A 17,538-nucleotide genomic window follows, 5' to 3' on the forward strand; every position below is an offset into this window, starting at 1 on the left:
TATGTGAATAATTTTAAAATCTTAGCTCAAACGGCTGCAAAACCTGTTTGCCCAGCACGGGGATCTTGAGTTCTATAAGATAAAGCCATAAACATGTTTGTCTGAGTCTTCTATCAAAAGTTACAGCGATTTATATGAAGTTGTTCAAAAACGCTTTATTTCGCCAAGACAATGCGTTTCTCACTGTTACATGCATTTGAATGGGAAACTCGCCTGAAACAAAGTATAGGTTTTCATTATGTGAATAATTTTAAAATCTTAGTTCAAACGGCTGCAAAACCTGTTTGCCCAGCACGGGGATCTTGAGTTCTATAAGATAAAGCCATAAACATGTTTGTCTGAGTCTTCTATCAAAAGTTACAGCGATTTATATGAAGTTGTTCAAAAACGCTTTATTTTGCCAAGACAATGCGTTTCTCACTGTTACATGCATTTGAATGGGAAACTCGCCTGAAACAAAGTATAGGTTTTCATTATGTGAATAATTTTAAAATCTTAGTTCAAACGGCTGCAAAACCTGTTTGCCCAGCACGGGGATCTTGAGTTCTATAAGATAAAGCCATAAACATGTTTGTCTGAGTCTTCTATCAAAAGTTACAGCGATTTATATGAAGTTGTTCAAAAACGCTTTATTTCGCCAAGACAATGCGTTTCTCACTGTTACATGCATTTGAATGGGAAACTCGCCTGAAACAAAGTATAGGTTTTCATTATGTGAATAATTTTAAAATCTTAGTTCAAACGGCTGCAAAACCTGTTTGCCCAGCACGGGGATCTTGAGTTCTATAAGATAAAGCCATAAACATGTTTGTCTGAGTCTTCTATCAAAAGTTACAGCGATTTATATGAAGTTGTTCAAAAACGCTTTATTTTGCCAAGACAATGCGTTTCTCACTGTTACATGCATTTGAATGGGAAACTCGCCTGAAACAAAGTATAGGTTTTCATTATGTGAATAATTTTAAAATCTTAGCTCAAACGGCTGCAAAACCTGTTTGCCCAGCACAGGGATCTTGAGTTCTATAAGATAAAGCCATAAACATGTTTGTCTGAGTCTTCTATCAAAAGTTACAGCGATTTATATGAAGTTGTTCAAAAACGCTTTATTTCACCAAGACAATGCGTTTCTCACTGTTACATGCATTTGAATGGGAAACTCGCCTGAAACAAAGTATAGGTTTTCATTATGTGAATAATTTTAAAATCTTAGCTCAAACGGCTGCAAAACCTGTTTGCCCAGCACGGGGATCTTGAGTTCTATAAGATAAAGCCATAAACATGTTTGTCTGAGTCTTCTATCAAAAGTTACAGCGATTTATATGAAGTTGTTCAAAAACGCTTTATTTCGCCAAGACAATGCGTTTCTCACTGTTACATGCATTTGAATGGGAAACTCGCCTGAAACAAAGTATAGGTTTTCATTATGTGAATAATTTTAAAATCTTAGTTCAAACGGCTGCAAAACCTGTTTGCCCAGCACGGGGATCTTGAGTTCTATAAGATAAAGCCATAAACATGTTTGTCTGAGTCTTCTATCAAAAGTTACAGCGATTTATATGAAGTTGTTCAAAAACGCTTTATTTTGCCAAGACAATGCGTTTCTCACTGTTACATGCATTTGAATGGGAAACTCGCCTGAAACAAAGTATAGGTTTTCATTATGTGAATAATTTTAAAATCTTAGTTCAAACGGCTGCAAAACCTGTTTGCCCAGCACGGGGATCTTGAGTTCTATAAGATAAAGCCATAAACATGTTTGTCTGAGTCTTCTATCAAAAGTTACAGCGATTTATATGAAGTTGTTCAAAAACGCTTTATTTCGCCAAGACAATGCGTTTCTCACTGTTACATGCATTTGAATGGGAAACTCGCCTGAAACAAAGTATAGGTTTTCATTATGTGAATAATTTTAAAATCTTAGTTCAAACGGCTGCAAAACCTGTTTGCCCAGCACGGGGATCTTGAGTTCTATAAGATAAAGCCATAAACATGTTTGTCTGAGTCTTCTATCAAAAGTTACAGCGATTTATATGAAGTTGTTCAAAAACGCTTTATTTTGCCAAGACAATGCGTTTCTCACTGTTACATGCATTTGAATGGGAAACTCGCCTGAAACAAAGTATAGGTTTTCATTATGTGAATAATTTTAAAATCTTAGCTCAAACGGCTGCAAAACCTGTTTGCCCAGCACAGGGATCTTGAGTTCTATAAGATAAAGCCATAAACATGTTTGTCTGAGTCTTCTATCAAAAGTTACAGCGATTTATATGAAGTTGTTCAAAAACGCTTTATTTCACCAAGACAATGCGTTTCTCACTGTTACATGCATTTGAATGGGAAACTCGCCTGAAACAAAGTATAGGTTTTCATTATGTGAATAATTTTAAAATCTTAGCTCAAACGGCTGCAAAACCTGTTTGCCCAGCACGGGGATCTTGAGTTCTATAAGATAAAGCCATAAACATGTTTGTCTGAGTCTTCTATCAAAAGTTACAGCGATTTATATGAAGTTGTTCAAAAACGCTTTATTTCGCCAAGACAATGCGTTTCTCACTGTTACATGCATTTGAATGGGAAACTCGCCTGAAACAAAGTATAGGTTTTCATTATGTGAATAATTTTAAAATCTTAGTTCAAACGGCTGCAAAACCTGTTTGCCCAGCACGGGGATCTTGAGTTCTATAAGATAAAGCCATAAACATGTTTGTCTGAGTCTTCTATCAAAAGTTACAGCGATTTATATGAAGTTGTTCAAAAACGCTTTATTTTGCCAAGACAATGCGTTTCTCACTGTTACATGCATTTGAATGGGAAACTCGACTGAAACAAAGTATAGGTTTTCATTATGTGAATAATTTTAAAATCTTAGCTCAAACGGCTGCAAAACCTGTTTGCCCAGCACGGGGATCTTGAGTTCTATAAGATAAAGCCATAAACATGTTTGTCTGAGTCTTCTATCAAAAGTTACAGCGATTTATATGAAGTTGTTCAAAAACGCTTTATTTCGCCAAGACAATGCGTTTCTCACTGTTACATGCATTTGAATGGGAAACTCGCCTGAAACAAAGTATAGGTTTTCATTATGTGAAGAATTTTAAAATCTTAGTTCAAACGGCTGCAAAACCTGTTTGCCCAGCACGGGGATCTTGAGTTCTATAAGATAAAGCCATAAACATGTTTGTCTGAGTCTTCTATCAAAAGTTACAGCGATTTATATGAAGTTGTTCAAAAACGCTTTATTTTGCCAAGACAATGCGTTTCTCACTGTTACATGCATTTGAATGGGAAACTCGCCTGAAACAAAGTATAGGTTTTCATTATGTGAATAATTTTAAAATCTTAGTTCAAACGGCTGCAAAACCTGTTTGCCCAGCACGGGGATCTTGAGTTCTATAAGATAAAGCCATAAACATGTTTGTCTGAGTCTTCTATCAAAAGTTACAGCGATTTATATGAAGTTGTTCAAAAACGCTTTATTTCGCCAAGACAATGCGTTTCTCACTGTTACATGCATTTGAATGGGAAACTCGCCTGAAACAAAGTATAGGTTTTCATTATGTGAATAATTTTAAAATCTTAGTTCAAACGGCTGCAAAACCTGTTTGCCCAGCACGGGGATCTTGAGTTCTATAAGATAAAGCCATAAACATGTTTGTCTGAGTCTTCTATCAAAAGTTACAGCGATTTATATGAAGTTGTTCAAAAACGCTTTATTTTGCCAAGACAATGCGTTTCTCACTGTTACATGCATTTGAATGGGAAACTCGCCTGAAACAAAGTATAGGTTTTCATTATGTGAAGAATTTTAAAATCTTAGCTCAAACGGCTGCAAAACCTGTTTGCCCAGCACAGGGATCTTGAGTTCTATAAGATAAAGCCATAAACATGTTTGTCTGAGTCTTCTATCAAAAGTTACAGCGATTTATATGAAGTTGTTCAAAAACGCTTTATTTCGCCAAGACAATGCGTTTCTCACTGTTACATGCATTTGAATGGGAAACTCGCCTGAAACAAAGTATAGGTTTTCATTATGTGAATAATTTTAAAATCTTAGTTCAAACGGCTGCAAAACCTGTTTGCCCAGCACGGGGATCTTGAGTTCTATAAGATAAAGCCATAAACATGTTTGTCTGAGTCTTCTATCAAAAGTTACAGCGATTTATATGAAGTTGTTCAAAAACGCTTTATTTCGCCAAGACAATGCGTTTCTCACTGTTACATGCATTTGAATGGGAAACTCGCCTGAAACAAAGTATAGGTTTTCATTATGTGAATAATTTTAAAATCTTAGCTCAAACGGCTGCAAAACCTGTTTGCCCAGCACGGGGATCTTGAGTTCTATAAGATAAAGCCATAAACATGTTTGTCTGAGTCTTCTATCAAAAGTTACAGCGATTTATATGAAGTTGTTCAAAAACGCTTTATTTCGCCAAGACAATGCGTTTCTCACTGTTACATGCATTTGAATGGGAAACTCGCCTGAAACAAAGTATAGGTTTTCATTATGTGAATAATTTTAAAATCTTAGTTCAAACGGCTGCAAAACCTGTTTGCCCAGCACGGGGATCTTGAGTTCTATAAGATAAAGCCATAAACATGTTTGTCTGAGTCTTCTATCAAAAGTTACAGCGATTTATATGAAGTTGTTCAAAAACGCTTTATTTTGCCAAGACAATGCGTTTCTCACTGTTACATGCATTTGAATGGGAAACTCGACTGAAACAAAGTATAGGTTTTCATTATGTGAATAATTTTAAAATCTTAGCTCAAACGGCTGCAAAACCTGTTTGCCCAGCACGGGGATCTTGAGTTCTATAAGATAAAGCCATAAACATGTTTGTCTGAGTCTTCTATCAAAAGTTACAGCGATTTATATGAAGTTGTTCAAAAACGCTTTATTTCGCCAAGACAATGCGTTTCTCACTGTTACATGCATTTGAATGGGAAACTCGCCTGAAACAAAGTATAGGTTTTCATTATGTGAAGAATTTTAAAATCTTAGTTCAAACGGCTGCAAAACCTGTTTGCCCAGCACAGGGATCTTGAGTTCTATAAGATAAAGCCATAAACATGTTTGTCTGAGTCTTCTATCAAAAGTTACAGCGATTTATATGAAGTTGTTCAAAAACGCTTTATTTCGCCAAGACAATGCGTTTCTCACTGTTACATGCATTTGAATGGGAAACTCGCCTGAAACAAAGTATAGGTTTTCATTATGTGAATAATTTTAAAATCTTAGTTCAAACGGCTGCAAAACCTGTTTGCCCAGCACGGGGATCTTGAGTTCTATAAGATAAAGCCATAAACATGTTTGTCTGAGTCTTCTATCAAAAGTTACAGCGATTTATATGAAGTTGTTCAAAAACGCTTTATTTTGCCAAGACAATGCGTTTCTCACTGTTACATGCATTTGAATGGGAAACTCGCCTGAAACAAAGTATAGGTTTTCATTATGTGAATAATTTTAAAATCTTAGCTCAAACGGCTGCAAAACCTGTTTGCCCAGCACGGGGATCTTGAGTTCTATAAGATAAAGCCATAAACATGTTTGTCTGAGTCTTCTATCAAAAGTTACAGCGATTTATATGAAGTTGTTCAAAAACGCTTTATTTCGCCAAGACAATGCGTTTCTCACTGTTACATGCATTTGAATGGGAAACTCGCCTGAAACAAAGTATAGGTTTTCATTATGTGAATAATTTTAAAATCTTAGTTCAAACGGCTGCAAAACCTGTTTGCCCAGCACGGGGATCTTGAGTTCTATAAGATAAAGCCATAAACATGTTTGTCTGAGTCTTCTATCAAAAGTTACAGCGATTTATATGAAGTTGTTCAAAAACGCTTTATTTCGCCAAGACAATGCGTTTCTCACTGTTACATGCATTTGAATGGGAAACTCGCCTGAAACAAAGTATAGGTTTTCATTATGTGAATAATTTTAAAATCTTAGCTCAAACGGCTGCAAAACCTGTTTGCCCAGCACAGGGATCTTGAGTTCTATAAGATAAAGCCATAAACATGTTTGTCTGAGTCTTCTATCAAAAGTTACAGCGATTTATATGAAGTTGTTCAAAAACGCTTTATTTCGCCAAGACAATGCGTTTCTCACTGTTACATGCATTTGAATGGGAAACTCGCCTGAAACAAAGTATAGGTTTTCATTATGTGAAGAATTTTAAAATCTTAGCTCAAACGGCTGCAAAACCTGTTTGCCCAGCACGGGGATCTTGAGTTCTATAAGATAAAGCCATAAACATGTTTGTCTGAGTCTTCTATCAAAAGTTACAGCGATTTATATGAAGTTGTTCAAAAACGCTTTATTTCGCCAAGACAATGCGTTTCTCACTGTTACATGCATTTGAATGGGAAACTCGCCTGAAACAAAGTATAGGTTTTCATTATGTGAAGAATTTTAAAATCTTAGTTCAAACGGCTGCAAAACCTGTTTGCCCAGCACGGGGATCTTGAGTTCTATAAGATAAAGCCATAAACATGTTTGTCTGAGTCTTCTATCAAAAGTTACAGCGATTTATATGAAGTTGTTCAAAAACGCTTTATTTTGCCAAGACAATGCGTTTCTCACTGTTACATGCATTTGAATGGGAAACTCGCCTGAAACAAAGTATAGGTTTTCATTATGTGAATAATTTTAAAATCTTAGCTCAAACGGCTGCAAAACCTGTTTGCCCAGCACGGGGATCTTGAGTTCTATAAGATAAAGCCATAAACATGTTTGTCTGAGTCTTCTATCAAAAGTTACAGCGATTTATATGAAGTTGTTCAAAAACGCTTTATTTCGCCAAGACAATGCGTTTCTCACTGTTACATGCATTTGAATGGGAAACTCGCCTGAAACAAAGTATAGGTTTTCATTGTGTGAATAATTTTAAAATCTTAGTTCAAACGGCTGCAAAACCTGTTTGCCCAGCACGGGGATCTTGAGTTCTATAAGATAAAGCCATAAACATGTTTGTCTGAGTCTTCTATCAAAAGTTACAGCGATTTATATGAAGTTGTTCAAAAACGCTTTATTTCGCCAAGACAATGCGTTTCTCACTGTTACATGCATTTGAATGGGAAACTCGCCTGAAACAAAGTATAGGTTTTCATTATGTGAATAATTTTAAAATCTTAGCTCAAACGGCTGCAAAACCTGTTTGCCCAGCACGGGGATCTTGAGTTCTATAAGATAAAGCCATAAACATGTTTGTCTGAGTCTTCTATCAAAAGTTACAGCGATGTATATGAAGTTGTTCAAAAACGCTTTATTTCGCCAAGACAATGCGTTTCTCACTGTTACATGCATTTGAATGGGAAACTCGCCTGAAACAAAGTATAGGTTTTCATTATGTGAATAATTTTAAAATCTTAGTTCAAACGGCTGCAAAACCTGTTTGCCCAGCACGGGGATCTTGAGTTCTATAAGATAAAGCCATAAACATGTTTGTCTGAGTCTTCTATCAAAAGTTACAGCGATTTATATGAAGTTGTTCAAAAACGCTTTATTTTGCCAAGACAATGCGTTTCTCACTGTTACATGCATTTGAATGGGAAACTCGCCTGAAACAAAGTATAGGTTTTCATTATGTGAATAATTTTAAAATCTTAGTTCAAACGGCTGCAAAACCTGTTTGCCCAGCACGGGGATCTTGAGTTCTATAAGATAAAGCCATAAACATGTTTGTCTGAGTCTTCTATCAAAAGTTACAGCGATTTATATGAAGTTGTTCAAAAACGCTTTATTTCGCCAAGACAATGCGTTTCTCACCGTTACATGCATTTGAATGGGAAACTCGCCTGAAACAAAGTATAGGTTTTCATTATGTGAAGAATTTTAAAATCTTAGTTCAAACGGCTGCAAAACCTGTTTGCCCAGCACGGGGATCTTGAGTTCTATAAGATAAAGCCATAAACATGTTTGTCTGAGTCTTCTATCAAAAGTTACAGCGATTTATATGAAGTTGTTCAAAAACGCTTTATTTTGCCAAGACAATGCGTTTCTCACTGTTACATGCATTTGAATGGGAAACTCGCCTGAAACAAAGTATAGGTTTTCATTATGTGAAGAATTTTAAAATCTTAGCTCAAACGGCTGCAAAACCTGTTTGCCCAGCACAGGGATCTTGAGTTCTATAAGATAAAGCCATAAACATGTTTGTCTGAGTCTTCTATCAAAAGTTACAGCGATTTATATGAAGTTGTTCAAAAACGCTTTATTTCGCCAAGACAATGCGTTTCTCACTGTTACATGCATTTGAATGGGAAACTCGCCTGAAACAAAGTATAGGTTTTCATTATGTGAATAATTTTAAAATCTTAGTTCAAACGGCTGCAAAACCTGTTTGCCCAGCACGGGGATCTTGAGTTCTATAAGATAAAGCCATAAACATGTTTGTCTGAGTCTTCTATCAAAAGTTACAGCGATTTATATGAAGTTGTTCAAAAACGCTTTATTTCGCCAAGACAATGCGTTTCTCACTGTTACATGCATTTGAATGGGAAACTCGCCTGAAACAAAGTATAGGTTTTCATTATGTGAATAATTTTAAAATCTTAGCTCAAACGGCTGCAAAACCTGTTTGCCCAGCACGGGGATCTTGAGTTCTATAAGATAAAGCCATAAACATGTTTGTCTGAGTCTTCTATCAAAAGTTACAGCGATTTATATGAAGTTGTTCAAAAACGCTTTATTTCACCAAGACAATGCGTTTCTCACTGTTACATGCATTTGAATGGGAAACTCGCCTGAAACAAAGTATAGGTTTTCATTATGTGAATAATTTTAAAATCTTAGCTCAAACGGCTGCAAAACCTGTTTGCCCAGCACGGGGATCTTGAGTTCTATAAGATAAAGCCATAAACATGTTTGTCTGAGTCTTCTATCAAAAGTTACAGCGATTTATATGAAGTTGTTCAAAAACGCTTTATTTCGCCAAGACAATGCGTTTCTCACTGTTACATGCATTTGAATGGGAAACTCGCCTGAAACAAAGTATAGGTTTTCATTATGTGAATAATTTTAAAATCTTAGTTCAAACGGCTGCAAAACCTGTTTGCCCAGCACGGGGATCTTGAGTTCTATAAGATAAAGCCATAAACATGTTTGTCTGAGTCTTCTATCAAAAGTTACAGCGATTTATATGAAGTTGTTCAAAAACGCTTTATTTTGCCAAGACAATGCGTTTCTCACTGTTACATGCATTTGAATGGGAAACTCGACTGAAACAAAGTATAGGTTTTCATTATGTGAATAATTTTAAAATCTTAGCTCAAACGGCTGCAAAACCTGTTTGCCCAGCACGGGGATCTTGAGTTCTATAAGATAAAGCCATAAACATGTTTGTCTGAGTCTTCTATCAAAAGTTACAGCGATTTATATGAAGTTGTTCAAAAACGCTTTATTTCGCCAAGACAATGCGTTTCTCACTGTTACATGCATTTGAATGGGAAACTCGCCTGAAACAAAGTATAGGTTTTCATTATGTGAAGAATTTTAAAATCTTAGTTCAAACGGCTGCAAAACCTGTTTGCCCAGCACGGGGATCTTGAGTTCTATAAGATAAAGCCATAAACATGTTTGTCTGAGTCTTCTATCAAAAGTTACAGCGATTTATATGAAGTTGTTCAAAAACGCTTTATTTTGCCAAGACAATGCGTTTCTCACTGTTACATGCATTTGAATGGGAAACTCGCCTGAAACAAAGTATAGGTTTTCATTATGTGAATAATTTTAAAATCTTAGTTCAAACGGCTGCAAAACCTGTTTGCCCAGCACGGGGATCTTGAGTTCTATAAGATAAAGCCATAAACATGTTTGTCTGAGTCTTCTATCAAAAGTTACAGCGATTTATATGAAGTTGTTCAAAAACGCTTTATTTCGCCAAGACAATGCGTTTCTCACTGTTACATGCATTTGAATGGGAAACTCGCCTGAAACAAAGTATAGGTTTTCATTATGTGAATAATTTTAAAATCTTAGTTCAAACGGCTGCAAAACCTGTTTGCCCAGCACGGGGATCTTGAGTTCTATAAGATAAAGCCATAAACATGTTTGTCTGAGTCTTCTATCAAAAGTTACAGCGATTTATATGAAGTTGTTCAAAAACGCTTTATTTTGCCAAGACAATGCGTTTCTCACTGTTACATGCATTTGAATGGGAAACTCGCCTGAAACAAAGTATAGGTTTTCATTATGTGAATAATTTTAAAATCTTAGCTCAAACGGCTGCAAAACCTGTTTGCCCAGCACAGGGATCTTGAGTTCTATAAGATAAAGCCATAAACATGTTTGTCTGAGTCTTCTATCAAAAGTTACAGCGATTTATATGAAGTTGTTCAAAAACGCTTTATTTCACCAAGACAATGCGTTTCTCACTGTTACATGCATTTGAATGGGAAACTCGCCTGAAACAAAGTATAGGTTTTCATTATGTGAATAATTTTAAAATCTTAGCTCAAACGGCTGCAAAACCTGTTTGCCCAGCACGGGGATCTTGAGTTCTATAAGATAAAGCCATAAACATGTTTGTCTGAGTCTTCTATCAAAAGTTACAGCGATTTATATGAAGTTGTTCAAAAACGCTTTATTTCGCCAAGACAATGCGTTTCTCACTGTTACATGCATTTGAATGGGAAACTCGCCTGAAACAAAGTATAGGTTTTCATTATGTGAATAATTTTAAAATCTTAGCTCAAACGGCTGCAAAACCTGTTTGCCCAGCACGGGGATCTTGAGTTCTATAAGATAAAGCCATAAACATGTTTGTCTGAGTCTTCTATCAAAAGTTACAGCGATTTATATGAAGTTGTTCAAAAACGCTTTATTTTGCCAAGACAATGCGTTTCTCACTGTTACATGCATTTGAATGGGAAACTCGCCTGAAACAAAGTATAGGTTTTCATTATGTGAATAATTTTAAAATCTTAGCTCAAACGGCTGCAAAACCTGTTTGCCCAGCACGGGGATCTTGAGTTCTATAAGATAAAGCCATAAACATGTTTGTCTGAGTCTTCTATCAAAAGTTACAGCGATTTATATGAAGTTGTTCAAAAACGCTTTATTTTGCCAAGACAATGCGTTTCTCACTGTTACATGCATTTGAATGGGAAACTCGCCTGAAACAAAGTATAGGTTTTCATTATGTGAATAATTTTAAAATCTTAGCTCAAACGGCTGCAAAACCTGTTTGCCCAGCACGGGGATCTTGAGTTCTATAAGATAAAGCCATAAACATGTTTGTCTGAGTCTTCTATCAAAAGTTACAGCGATTTATATGAAGTTGTTCAAAAACGCTTTATTTTGCCAAGACAATGCGTTTCTCACTGTTACATGCATTTGAATGGGAAACTCGCCTGAAACAAAGTATAGGTTTTCATTATGTGAATAATTTTAAAATCTTAGCTCAAACGGCTGCAAAACCTGTTTGCCCAGCACGGGGATCTTGAGTTCTATAAGATAAAGCCATAAACATGTTTGTCTGAGTCTTCTATCAAAAGTTACAGCGATTTATATGAAGTTGTTCAAAAACGCTTTATTTTGCCAAGACAATGCGTTTCTCACTGTTACATGCATTTGAATGGGAAACTCGCCTGAAACAAAGTATAGGTTTTCATTATGTGAATAATTTTAAAATCTTAGTTCAAACGGCTGCAAAACCTGTTTGCCCAGCACGGGGATCTTGAGTTCTATAAGATAAAGCCATAAACATGTTTGTCTGAGTCTTCTATCAAAAGTTACAGCGATTTATATGAAGTTGTTCAAAAACGCTTTATTTTGCCAAGACAATGCGTTTCTCACTGTTACATGCATTTGAATGGGAAACTCGCCTGAAACAAAGTATAGGTTTTCATTATGTGAATAATTTTAAAATCTTAGCTCAAACGGCTGCAAAACCTGTTTGCCCAGCACGGGGATCTTGAGTTCTATAAGATAAAGCCATAAACATGTTTGTCTGAGTCTTCTATCAAAAGTTACAGCGATTTATATGAAGTTGTTCAAAAACGCTTTATTTCGCCAAGACAATGCGTTTCTCACCGTTACATGCATTTGAATGGGAAACTCGCCTGAAACAAAGTATAGGTTTTCATTATGTGAAGAATTTTAAAATCTTAGTTCAAACGGCTGCAAAACCTGTTTGCCCAGCACGGGGATCTTGAGTTCTATAAGATAAAGCCATAAACATGTTTGTCTAAGTCTTCTATCAAAAGTTACAGCGATTTATATGAAGTTGTTCAAAAACGCTTTATTTTGCCAAGACAATGCGTTTCTCACTGTTACATGCATTTGAATGGGAAACTCGCCTGAAACAAAGTATAGGTTTTCATTATGTGAATAATTTTAAAATCTTAGCTCAAACGGCTGCAAAACCTGTTTGCCCAGCACGGGGATCTTGAGTTCTATAAGATAAAGCCATAAACATGTTTGTCTGAGTCTTCTATCAAAAGTTACAGCGATTTATATGAAGTTGTTCAAAAACGCTTTATTTTGCCAAGACAATGCGTTTCTCACTGTTACATGCATTTGAATGGGAAACTCGCCTGAAACAAAGTATAGGTTTTCATTATGTGAATAATTTTAAAATCTTAGCTCAAACGGCTGCAAAACCTGTTTGCCCAGCACGGGGATCTTGAGTTCTATAAGATAAAGCCATAAACATGTTTGTCTGAGTCTTCTATCAAAAGTTACAGCGATTTATATGAAGTTGTTCAAAAACGCTTTATTTTGCCAAGACAATGCGTTTCTCACTGTTACATGCATTTGAATGGGAAACTCGCCTGAAACAAAGTATAGGTTTTCATTATGTGAATAATTTTAAAATCTTAGCTCAAACGGCTGCAAAACCTGTTTGCCCAGCACGGGGATCTTGAGTTCTATAAGATAAAGCCATAAACATGTTTGTCTGAGTCTTCTATCAAAAGTTACAGCGATTTATATGAAGTTGTTCAAAAACGCTTTATTTCGCCAAGACAATGCGTTTCTCACCGTTACATGCATTTGAATGGGAAACTCGCCTGAAACAAAGTATAGGTTTTCATTATGTGAAGAATTTTAAAATCTTAGTTCAAACGGCTGCAAAACCTGTTTGCCCAGCACGGGGATCTTGAGTTCTATAAGATAAAGCCATAAACATGTTTGTCTAAGTCTTCTATCAAAAGTTACAGCGATTTATATGAAGTTGTTCAAAAACGCTTTATTTTGCCAAGACAATGTGTTTCTCACTGTTACATGCATTTGAATGGGAAACTCGCCTGAAACAAAGTATAGGTTTTCATTATGTGAATAATTTTAAAATCTTAGCTCAAACGGCTGCAAAACCTGTTTGCCCAGCACGGGGATCTTGAGTTCTATAAGATAAAGCCATAAACATGTTTGTCTGAGTCTTCTATCAAAAGTTACAGCGATTTATATGAAGTTGTTCAAAAACGCTTTATTTTGCCAAGACAATGCGTTTCTCACTGTTACATGCATTTGAATGGGAAACTCGCCTGAAACAAAGTATAGGTTTTCATTATGTGAATAATTTTAAAATCTTAGCTCAAACGGCTGCAAAACCTGTTTGCCCAGCACGGGGATCTTGAGTTCTATAAGATAAAGCCATAAACATGTTTGTCTGAGTCTTCTATCAAAAGTTACAGCGATTTATATGAAGTTGTTCAAAAACGCTTTATTTTGCCAAGACAATGCGTTTCTCACTGTTACATGCATTTGAATGGGAAACTCGCCTGAAACAAAGTATAGGTTTTCATTATGTGAATAATTTTAAAATCTTAGCTCAAACGGCTGCAAAACCTGTTTGCCCAGCACGGGGATCTTGAGTTCTATAAGATAAAGCCATAAACATGTTTGTCTGAGTCTTCTATCAAAAGTTACAGCGATTTATATGAAGTTGTTCAAAAACGCTTTATTTTGCCAAGACAATGCGTTTCTCACTGTTACATGCATTTGAATGGGAAACTCGCCTGAAACAAAGTATAGGTTTTCATTATGTGAATAATTTTAAAATCTTAGCTCAAACGGCTGCAAAACCTGTTTGCCCAGCACGGGGATCTTGAGTTCTATAAGATAAAGCCATAAACATGTTTGTCTGAGTCTTCTATCAAAAGTTACAGCGATTTATATGAAGTTGTTCAAAAACGCTTTATTTCGCCAAGACAATGCGTTTCTCACTGTTACATGCATTTGAATGGGAAACTCGCCTGAAACAAAGTATAGGTTTTCATTATGTGAAGAATTTTAAAATCTTAGTTCAAACGGCTGCAAAACCTGTTTGCCCAGCACGGGGATCTTGAGTTCTATAAGATAAAGCCATAAACATGTTTGTCTGAGTCTTCTATCAAAAGTTACAGCGATTTATATGAAGTTGTTCAAAAACGCTTTATTTTGCCAAGACAATGCGTTTCTCACTGTTACATGCATTTGAATGGGAAACTCGCCTGAAACAAAGTATAGGTTTTCATTATGTGAATAATTTTAAAATCTTAGTTCAAACGGCTGCAAAACCTGTTTGCCCAGCACGGGGATCTTGAGTTCTATAAGATAAAGCCATAAACATGTTTGTCTGAGTCTTCTATCAAAAGTTACAGCGATTTATATGAAGTTGTTCAAAAACGCTTTATTTCGCCAAGACAATGCGTTTCTCACTGTTACATGCATTTGAATGGGAAACTCGCCTGAAACAAAGTATAGGTTTTCATTATGTGAATAATTTTAAAATCTTAGTTCAAACGGCTGCAAAACCTGTTTGCCCAGCACGGGGATCTTGAGTTCTATAAGATAAAGCCATAAACATGTTTGTCTGAGTCTTCTATCAAAAGTTACAGCGATTTATATGAAGTTGTTCAAAAACGCTTTATTTTGCCAAGACAATGCGTTTCTCACTGTTACATGCATTTGAATGGGAAACTCGCCTGAAACAAAGTATAGGTTTTCATTATGTGAATAATTTTAAAATCTTAGCTCAAACGGCTGCAAAACCTGTTTGCCCAGCACAGGGATCTTGAGTTCTATAAGATAAAGCCATAAACATGTTTGTCTGAGTCTTCTATCAAAAGTTACAGCGATTTATATGAAGTTGTTCAAAAACGCTTTATTTCACCAAGACAATGCGTTTCTCACTGTTACATGCATTTGAATGGGAAACTCGCCTGAAACAAAGTATAGGTTTTCATTATGTGAATAATTTTAAAATCTTAGCTCAAACGGCTGCAAAACCTGTTTGCCCAGCACGGGGATCTTGAGTTCTATAAGATAAAGCCATAAACATGTTTGTCTGAGTCTTCTATCAAAAGTTACAGCGATTTATATGAAGTTGTTCAAAAACGCTTTATTTCGCCAAGACAATGCGTTTCTCACTGTTACATGCATTTGAATGGGAAACTCGCCTGAAACAAAGTATAGGTTTTCATTATGTGAATAATTTTAAAATCTTAGCTCAAACGGCTGCAAAACCTGTTTGCCCAGCACGGGGATCTTGAGTTCTATAAGATAAAGCCATAAACATGTTTGTCTGAGTCTTCTATCAAAAGTTACAGCGATTTATATGAAGTTGTTCAAAAACGCTTTATTTTGCCAAGACAATGCGTTTCTCACTGTTACATGCATTTGAATGGGAAACTCGCCTGAAACAAAGTATAGGTTTTCATTATGTGAATAATTTTAAAATCTTAGCTCAAACGGCTGCAAAACCTGTTTGCCCAGCACGGGGATCTTGAGTTCTATAAGATAAAGCCATAAACATGTTTGTCTGAGTCTTCTATCAAAAGTTACAGCGATTTATATGAAGTTGTTCAAAAACGCTTTATTTTGCCAAGACAATGCGTTTCTCACTGTTACATGCATTTGAATGGGAAACTCGCCTGAAACAAAGTATAGGTTTTCATTATGTGAATAATTTTAAAATCTTAGCTCAAACGGCTGCAAAACCTGTTTGCCCAGCACGGGGATCTTGAGTTCTATAAGATAAAGCCATAAACATGTTTGTCTGAGTCTTCTATCAAAAGTTACAGCGATTTATATGAAGTTGTTCAAAAACGCTTTATTTTGCCAAGACAATGCGTTTCTCACTGTTACATGCATTTGAATGGGAAACTCGCCTGAAACAAAGTATAGGTTTTCATTATGTGAATAATTTTAAAATCTTAGTTCAAACGGCTGCAAAACCTGTTTGCCCAGCACGGGGATCTTGAGTTCTATAAGATAAAGCCATAAACATGTTTGTCTGAGTCTTCTATCAAAAGTTACAGCGATTTATATGAAGTTGTTCAAAAACGCTTTATTTTGCCAAGACAATGCGTTTCTCACTGTTACATGCATTTGAATGGGAAACTCGCCTGAAACAAAGTATAGGTTTTCATTATGTGAATAATTTTAAAATCTTAGCTCAAACGGCTGCAAAACCTGTTTGCCCAGCACGGGGATCTTGAGTTCTATAAGATAAAGCCATAAACATGTTTGTCTGAGTCTTCTATCAAAAGTTACAGCGATTTATATGAAGTTGTTCAAAAACGCTTTATTTCGCCAAGACAATGCGTTTCTCACCGTTACATGCATTTGAATGGGAAACTCGCCTGAAACAAAGTATAGGTTTTCATTATGTGAAGAATTTTAAAATCTTAGTTCAAACGGCTGCAAAACCTGTTTGCCCAGCACGGGGATCTTGAGTTCTATAAGATAAAGCCATAAACATGTTTGTCTAAGTCTTCTATCAAAAGTTACAGCGATTTATATGAAGTTGTTCAAAAACGCTTTATTTTGCCAAGACAATGTGTTTCTCACTGTTACATGCATTTGAATGGGAAACTCGCCTGAAACAAAGTATAGGTTTTCATTATGTGAATAATTTTAAAATCTTAGCTCAAACGGCTGCAAAACCTGTTTGCCCAGCACGGGGATCTTGAGTTCTATAAGATAAAGCCATAAACATGTTTGTCTGAGTCTTCTATCAAAAGTTACAGCGATTTATATGAAGTTGTTCAAAAACGCTTTATTTTGCCAAGACAATGCGTTTCTCACTGTTACATGCATTTGAATGGGAAACTCGCCTGAAACAAAGTATAGGTTTTCATTATGTGAATAATTTTAAAATCTTAGCTCAAACGGCTGCAAAACCTGTTTGCCCAGCACGGGGATCTTGAGTTCTATAAGATAAAGCCATAAACATGTTTGTCTGAGTCTTCTATCAAAAGTTACAGCGATTTATATGAAGTTGTTCAAAAACGCTTTATTTTGCCAAGACAATGCGTTTCTCACTGTTACATGCATTTGAATGGGAAACTCGCCTGAAACAAAGTATAGGTTTTCATTATGTGAATAATTTTAAAATCTTAGCTCAAACGGCTGCAAAACCTGTTTGCCCAGCACGGGGATCTTGAGTTCTATAAGATAAAGCCATAAACATGTTTGTCTGAGTCTTCTATCAAAAGTTACAGCGATTTATATGAAGTTGTTCAAAAACGCTTTATTTCGCCAAGACAATGCGTTTCTCACCGTTACATGCATTTGAATGGGAAACTCGCCTGAAACAAAGTATAGGTTTTCAT

This window comes from Copadichromis virginalis, linkage group LG1, assembly GCF_057382275.1.
Source record: "Copadichromis virginalis isolate Kocher_CV1m ecotype Utaka linkage group LG1, C_Virginalis_male_GT1.1, whole genome shotgun sequence".
Lineage (NCBI taxonomy): Eukaryota > Metazoa > Chordata > Actinopteri > Cichliformes > Cichlidae > Copadichromis > Copadichromis virginalis.